The sequence below is a fragment of the Alligator sinensis genome, unplaced genomic scaffold, assembly GCF_000455745.1.
Source record: "Alligator sinensis unplaced genomic scaffold, ASM45574v1 scaffold1411_1, whole genome shotgun sequence".
NCBI classification, from domain to species: Eukaryota; Metazoa; Chordata; order Crocodylia; family Alligatoridae; genus Alligator; species Alligator sinensis.
Genome location: NW_005842963.1, coordinates 390,311 through 398,904, shown reverse-complemented (window position 1 = coordinate 398,904; position 8,594 = coordinate 390,311). Strand labels below are relative to the sequence as shown.

Here is an 8,594-nt window from a genome sequence, read left to right as displayed (position 1 = left end):
GTTCACAGAGAGGGTGGTTCAGGTGATCAATCTGATCCGGCCTACACTTGCGATTCTTCCTTCGTTGTTCTGCAAGTGAAGTCACCTCCAAATTGGGACAGTAAGTTACAGTTTTTATTGAGTGAGCTGCCGTCTATGGGCTCCTCCTACTCAACCTGTCATTACCCCCAAATTTGGGCTCGGATCTTACTCAACAGATTCTTTTGAAATTACCTTTGGGAAACTTCCATATCACTGCAAATGCCCTTTTCTTACCAATCTGGTCAAAAGGCCTTAGGGTTTGATCTCTCGGAACTCAGGATATTTGCTCTCTTTGTAAAAGACTTCTAAAGATAAAATTCAAATTAAGACTTTAAACAAAGTCAGGACCTTTTGCATGTAGTCCAAAAACAATTACTTAGATAAGGAGATAAATCTTATCTTCTTCCTGAAACTGGCTAATGGGCAACCTTTACAAACATTCAAACTATTTCATTCAATATGACAGTTTTGACCCAGCAAAAGTTAATGGGAGTCTTATCAGCCTCTCCTGTTTCAACACATGGAATTAACATTTCCTCAACTCCTTTTCTAGTGACACATGTACAGGTGGTAGCACCCGGGTACTTCCATCAACAGGTTGCTGGAAGCTTCTGCCCATGTTCCTTCCTAGTATCTTCTTTTGCACAGGCCACAGACTCTGGCTTTGCTGTGTTTACTTGGAGATCTGTGCTCCCAAGCTCACTCTGCCATTCTCAAAAGTTTTCTTGTCCTCCTCCTTAAATCCCTCTGTGTTTCAGATGCCTGTCACTGCGTTGAAAAGAAGTGGGCTTAGTGCAGGCCCTAGTGAAGACCAGTTTTCATTCCCATAGGATCTCTGATGCACAGGGGTTTGTTTTGGCTTTTTGTAGGACTGAGGTACTTACCACCAGAAAAGCAAGCTGACCTTGTAGAAGCTTTCTTTTCTCTCCGGTTAGACCAAAGAACTTCCTTAAGGAAGAGTTCCAACTCTTCTAGCTCAGCAAAAAACATGTTGACCAGTTCTACATTAAGGGGTTTTTACATGCTGTAAAAGGTTTTTCCTGCCAACTTTTGTCCATATCCAGGACTCCCAGGACCTTTGTTTTAAACCCTGCAGTATTTCCCAGCCTGTGTGCTCATCTCCCCTTCTGAGATGATGCTCCCTTTGGATGGGATGAGTACTTTTGTTGCCACTACAGTTCTTATAAAATAATCCCTTCCTGTGCCCTTTTGGTGAATTACCCTCTGTGCCAGAAAAAGTCTCATGGTGAGCCATCTGTCCTTGATTCTGTTCACTGCCACAAGTCCTCACTTTAAACCTTCACTGAGAAGAAACTCATTTCCACTCCTTTGCCTGGAGTTGCACTGATAAGACAGATGTTATCCAGCCTTCACCATATCAAATCTCTTGAGTTTGGTACCTAGTAAATAGTAAAAGGTTGATCTTCCTGTTTTCTAGCACATCACAGATCACTGCATCTCCATCCATGTCCTTGGAGACTCTGTCAGTCTCATGCCCCTTTTTCTATCTCAGAGTGGTTGGCCCTTTGTTTCCTCTGACCATTCCCCCCACAACCTGGGTGACAAGGACCATCATCTATTGACGGCTTCTCCCTGCAGCACCTTCTCTTTCATCCTAAATGTCCACTCCTGCTTGTCCCTCAAAGCCACAGTAGAATCCTTGAGTTTGTTGGATCCATTCCCCAAATCTCCTTTGGTTATTTTGCATCCAGTACCCAATCACGAACACTCTTTAACCACTGCCCCAAACAGGATATCGAGGTCCCACACCTGACTTAATCTGCCGCATCCAGCGAGGAGAGGTGGAGCTCTGGGTTTGTGATGACGAGGACGGTGGGGAATTCAAAAGGTCTGAGGACCTACCACCAGGTGAGTTTTGGCTGTCCCCTCCCCACAACTCCCCTTTTAGAAATGCACCATGCCCAGAGTGACTGGGGGATGGAATCTGCAGGCATGTCCTGCGCTGGCCTTCCAGGGTGCTGACTTCGAATAGCTTATGCTGTAGTGCGTCCAGGCAGGTGTTGTTCCCATGCCCTGGAATTGAAAGCTGTGGAGAAAAGCAACTGTTCCCTTCTTTTCCATCTAACTACAGCTGTTAGGGGACAGTCGAGCTTGATGTTTAGGCACAGATCTGATTCCTCTGGGATACCGTGATCTTAAATTTCTATCACCACTTAGCAGTGTAAGAGTTGATTCCCCAGGCCAAGGTAGCCATGCCACTCTTAACACCCTCTCTCAGTGCATGATGGGATTTATAGTCCCATTCCCCCTCCCCCCCCTTGGAAATCAGCATGGTTGGCAGAAATTCAATGTAGCTATTATTGTTAGATGAGAGAGAGCCTGGGGATCTGCCTGATTTCTCCTGGTCAGGTCAACCTGGAGCCCAGGAAGTGTTCATGCATGGTCTTAGGCTGCCCCAGGGTGGCTGGGGTTCACAAACCTTCATGTTGCGGGAGGAAGTGAATCCTCCATGGCTTGCATCTTTCTGTCTTGTCCCTGTGGCTCTGAGTGTCACAGAGCCTGAGACTCAACACAGAGTCCACGTGCCGGCTCATGCCAAGACCTTTGTCCCCATGAAGATTCTGGTGACGTGGAGGCCACTTGTGCCTCATCCATAGAGGAAAAACTCATGGGCTCATTCCCTGCCCCAGGCCTTTCTCTGGAAGCAGGTAGAAAGCAGAGCCCTGCTCCTCTGAGAAGACAGACCCGCAGCTCTCTATCCTCTCCTCCCAGAAGAGTTCTTGGAGGAAGGAGGGGTGAAACACGTTGGCTTTTTCTACCAAGCAGAAGCAGGACTTGCATGTCCCACAGAAGAGGCTGGACCAATAGAAGGCCATGCTCCCCACACCTCTGACTGCAGATCCACCACTGGGCTCTTTGCCCTTGTACCATATGCTGCTCTCAGGACTGCCAGAGATCAAGGGCAAGCACAGGAGAGCAGTTGTGCCAACGCACTTCGGCTGCTGGAGCATGTCAGCCGAGCCAGGGGGAGGGCACAGCAGCGCTGCACCCTGGACCCACTGTTGCTGTGGAATAGAGCAGCTCTTAAATTCTCATTCTTCCTTTAAATAGATATTTCTGATCTCCTCCTCAGCCTGTTAGAGCAAGAAGCCCTTCAGGTCCACATATCCCATGTGGGTTTTTACCAGCAGGGTTTGAGGTGATGGGGCTGAGAGGTGGGACAGAAACCCTGAGTGTCTCTGGCTCTGAACTCCACCAAGTAGGGAACAGTACCCTGTCACAGGGACCCTGCCCCTCCCTCACCTCCAGCCCTTGGGGTTTGGCAGGGAGACCTTATTTTCTTAAGGAAGCCCAAGTGGCAAGGTCCAGTCCTGCTTGGAGGCCCATCCCAGCAGATGGAATAACAGCGTTTGCCCTGTACCAGCAGGTTAGGTACTGACCTGGAGTTTCTCTGCCCCATGCAGGAAGCACTTGGCTGCTGAGTGGAGCTGAGGAGCAGGTTCCTGAAGAAGAACCTGCAAACCTGGAGCCACCCCAGGCTCCCGCAGGGAGTTTGGACAAGATGGACTCCATGACACCCAAGGAGTACCAATGGCACGAGAGTCAGGGTAGGTCCCAAAAGGAGGAGAAGAATGTAGCAGTGAACCAAGTGTCATCTGCACTTGAGCATGAGAGTGGAAAAGGGACAGAAGCTAGAATCAGTCCTAGGTGCGTGGAAGAATTTGTGGAGCTGAAGAACCATGAGGCAGAACTGCAGTGGAGAGAGACCCTGTATCCAAGCCAACCCTGTATCCAGTTGATACGAGGGAAGCAGGAGCTTGACGCCAAGCCCAGGGGGAGAACCCAGCCCTTCTCTGAGTTCAGGAAAAGCTTTAGCTGCCCCTCACTCTTGGCTCTGCATGAGATAATGCATGCTGGGGAAAAGTCCCACATTTGCACCAAGTGCGGAAAGAACTTCACCTGCCTTACAACCCTAGCTGCTCACTGCAAGATCCATTCTGGAGCGATCCCTCACCGTTTCACCAAATGTGAGACAAACTTTGTGTGCCCCTTGGGTCTGGGCAAGCACCGACATGTGCAGAGGGGAAAGTGTCAGTACAGCTGTATCCCATGTGGTAAGACCATCACCCATTTCTTTTCCCTGACTGAGCACCAGAATATCTGCCTGGGTAGGAAGATGCACTGTTGCACCAAATGCAGGAAGAACTTGGCCTGCAGGCAAGGCTTGTCCCAGGACCAGTGTGTGCAGAGTGGGGAGCAGCCACACCACTGCACCAAGTGTGGGAAGAGCTTCAGGTATCCCTCCAGCCTGGCCAGGCACAGGTGTATGCACACAAAGGAGAAGCCACATCAGTGCTCTGAGTGTGGGAAAAGCTTTACCCACCCTTCCTTGCTGGCCCAGCACCAGCGCACTCACACAGGGGAGAGACCACATCAGTGCTCAGTGTGTGGGAAGAGATTCACTCAGTCTTCCCACCTAGTCACACACCAACGCATCCACACAGGGGGCAAGCTGCATCAGTGCTCTGAGTGTGGGAAGACATTCACCCAGTCCTCTAGCCTAGCTAAGCACCAGCGCATCCACACAGGGGGGAAACCACATCAGTGTTCTGAGTGTGGGAAGAGCTTTACCCACCCTTCCTTGCTGGCCCGGCACCAGCGCATTCACACAGGGGAGAGACCACATCAGTGCTCAGTGTGTGGGAGGAGATTCACTCAGTCTTCCCACCTAGTCACACACCAACGCATCCACACAGGGGGCAAGCTGCATCAGTGCTCTGTGTGTGGGAAGATGTTCACCCAGTCCTCTAGCCTGGCTCAGCACCAGTGCATCCACACAGGGGGGAAACCACATCAGTGTTCTGAGTGTGGGAAGAGCTTTACCCACCCTTCCTTGCTGGCCCGGCACCGGCGTATCCACACAGGGGAGAGACCACATCAGTGCTCTGTGTGTGGAAAGAGATTCACTCAGTACTGCAACCTGGCCCAGCACTGGCGCATCCACACTGGGGAGAAGCCACATCAGTGCTCTGAGTGCGGGAAGAGATTCACTCAGTCTTCCCACCTAGTCACGCACCAGCGCATCCACACAGGGGAGAAGCCACATTCATGCCTTGAGTGTGGGAAGAGATTCGCTGACTTTTCCAGCCTGGCCAAACACCAGCGCATCCACACAGGGGAGAAGCCATATCAGTGCTCTGAGTGTGGGAAGAGCTTCACCCAATCTTCCCACCTAGTTAAACACCAACACAGCCACACAGGAGAGAAGCCACATCAGTGCTTTGAGTCTGCAAAGATCTTTACCCGCTGCTCCAGCCTGGCCAAGCACCAACGCCACTATGCTGAAGAAGCCACATGAGTGCCCTGAGTATGGGAAGAGCTTCACCTAATCCTCCAACCTTGCCTGGCACCGGTGCATCCACACCCGGGAGCATCCATAATTTGGCCAGCAATGCAGGGAGGATTTCGGGATTCCTAGCTGCCCAGGACCTGCCAGTGGCTGCATTCAGGCAAACAACCTCTTGCTGTTGGAGCTCAGCTAGAGTTGATGTAGCCTTTGGCTTTGTAGGGCACTGAAGGACCCAGAGGCTAGGCCCCAATGTTTGGAGGGAGGGACTAAGAGGAATCGCCTTGGGCAGAAGCCAGACCAGAAGCTGGGGGAACGTGTGAGGAGATCTTTGTATCAGACTTGGAGTCTGTGCCTTTTCCATCATTATCCAAAAAGAGCCAGTGCTCCTGGGGAAGAAGTGCCTTTCCAGTAGGGTTCTCTCCTCCGGACAGCTGGCTCCAAATGCACCTGGGACTGTCCTTGTCCGCCTTCTAGTGTTATCATCCCTCCTGGTCCCAGGGTCCTGGTATGTGAGTCTGTTGAGATGCAGGAAGGAGGATGGTTGTGGCTGGGGAAGCATTCCCTGCCCTCCACCCAGATCCCACCTTTCCTCCTCACGACATCACCTCTCTCCCAGGCCCGCTCATATCCATCGAGGCCTGCAAGGTTCTGCTACTGCCAACCCTAGACCTTGATATGTTTTGCTTCTCAGCCTCTCCAGAGCTCAGCATCACTGTATGCCTCCTGCTGCTCTGTGCTTCTGCCCTTCACTGCACTCCCTGTTATGCAGTTTCTGCCCAGAAAACCTAAGTACTGAACATGATATGCCTGTGATTGGGCTCTGTGCCCTCTCCAGAGCTGTGAGATGGAAACTGGGGCCAAGAACTCTTTCCAGGGCAGATTTATCTGAGGCTTCCCAGCCCCTTCCCTTTGAGGATTTGCCACAGTCCCAGAGCTGTTGGAAACCCTTGGGTGAAGGAGTTGGTCACACGCCCATGAACAGGTGTGCAGCAAGGACTCTGCCTTTTTGAAGGAACCTCTGGTCAGGAGGGAATAGAGTCCTTTTTCTGGGGAAAATAGGAGAACAGGGGTAGAGGAAGTACAGCCTGTGTCAGGTCCTGCCTCTCGTGTGGAAGGGTGGGGGAAATATGATCTCCAGTGGGTGAAATGCAGCATGTTGTAATCTCTGGATAATGTTACCTGATCGGTTGTATCCCAGTAGGCCGTGTCTCATACAGAAAAAAAACTTGTTTCATTTCTCTTACACTTCTCCCAGTAAAATAAAAGCCCCCAGAGACATCCTGGGTATAACACCCTGTGATTCCTGCTCCAGCTCTGACGGCTCCCCCGACCCCCAATTAACCAAGCCTTGGGTGGGAGCAGAGAGACAGATACTGGGCCAGCTGGACAGCCAGAAATCTGCTTTGTTTGAGGACGCAACACTGCCCCTGCTGCTCTGACCTGGACCCACCCAGAGCTCAAACTGCCTCTGCTAGAAAGAGCGACAGGACCCACGGCAGGTTAGAAACAAATGGATGCAAGTACACACTAGACTCACACGTCCCCTTTCTCTTTCTGGTTCAGGGAAGCTCGTTGCCTTTCTTTTCTCCTCCAGGTTCTGTCAGCCTTAGCATCACCCTGCAGCTGGGTTCCCAGGGCTGGATCCTGTGCAGTGAGCAATGGCTTACCTAAAAAAGATGCCTGAGGGTGAGGCCGTGTGGCATCGGCATGAGCTTGGATAGCCACTATTTGGGGGTTATCTGGATGCCTGTGTTCTGCTAAGGGTTTTCCTAGGCTTCTGGGCTTTGCTGTCTGCCACTGCCTTCTGCTACATGTCTCAGGGTATTTCCTGTTTTTAAGCCTTAGAATGATAGAATCATAGAAAATTAGGGTTGGAAGAGACCTCATGAGGTCATTTAGTCCAACCCTCTCTTCAAAGCAGGACCATCCCCAACTACAAGTTTTCCCCAATTTATGCAGGTTCTCTATTTGAGAATTCGCTTTTATGCAATGAGCATATTTAGACCCATAATTCGTTATATGCGAGGTAAATTTGCTCTTATGCGATTAGCATTGATGCTCCCCTGCCCAAGCAGATAAGTCTGTGCAGGGAGGGGAAAGGGCCATGGCCCCACTCACCCAGCCCTGGCTGCAGCAGCCTCAGGAGCAGCCAACACCAGCTGCCTGCACCAGAGCATGGTGCAGCCCAGTGGCTGGCGGGCACCAAAACCCCCACCCTCTTCTGGGGCCGCTGCAGTCAGGGCTGGAGTGAGTGCCACTCTCTTCCCTCTGCTTTGCTGCCCTGTGCAGCCCCAGAGGCGGCACCCCCCCCCCGCCCCTTCCCTAGTCCCAGCCTCACTCACTCCCTCCCTCCCTCCCGCCCTCCCTCACTGCCATGGGACCATATCCCTATTTGTTACATTGTAAAGTGGGTTCACTTTATGCAAATTCGATTCATGCACCATTCTCTGGGAATGCATGTACAGCATAAATCGAGGGAAACCAGAAAGGCTCAGCCCAGGTCAGTGCCAACATACCCAATGCCTCCGACAAAGCTGACACCAAGCTGAAAGGAGTAGTAGATATACTGGAGGGTAAGGTCAGGATTCAGAGAAACCTAGACAAATTGGAGGATGGGACCAAAAGAAATCTCATGAGGTTCAATAAGGACAAGTACAAAGTCTTGCACTTAGGACTTTGCACTTGTAACATCCCTCATTCCAGGCAGGCAAGGCTTTGTCTAGCTGGGTGTTAAAAATCTCCAAGGATGATGATTCCATAACCTCTCTGGGTAACCTTTTCCAGAACTTTGCTTCCATACTAGTGAAAAAGTTTTCTTAATAGCTAGCCTAAACTTCCCTTGTTGCAACTTGAGAGCATTGCTCTTTGTTCTGTCATCTGCAACCATTGAGAACAGTTTAGCGCCGTCCTTTCTGAAACCACCCTTCAGCTAGTTGAAGGCTGCTATTAAGTCCCCTCTCCACCTTCGCTTCTGCAGGCTAAATATGCCCAGTTCATAGATTCATAGATATTAGGGTTGGAAGGGACCCCGGAAGATCTTTGAGTCCAGCCCCCTGCCCAGGGGCAGGAAGTCAGCAGGGATCATAGGATCCCAGCAAGATAAACATCCAAATGTGTCTTGAAGGCGTTCAAAGTAGGTGCTTGAACCACCTCCGGCGACAGTCTATTTCAAACCTTGGGGGCTCGGACAGTAAAGAAGTTCTTCCTTATGTCCAGCCTGAAACGGTCATGGAGGAGTTTGTGACTGTTCGATCTTGTCATC

General features: G+C 50.9%; 1 pseudogene; it reads left to right on the top strand.

Moving 5' to 3' along the window:
• The window catches only part of LOC102380221, an 11,346-nt pseudogene extending 3,956 nt beyond the window's left edge, over positions 1-7,390 (top strand).
• The last annotated feature ends 1,204 nt before the right edge of the window (positions 7,391-8,594 follow it).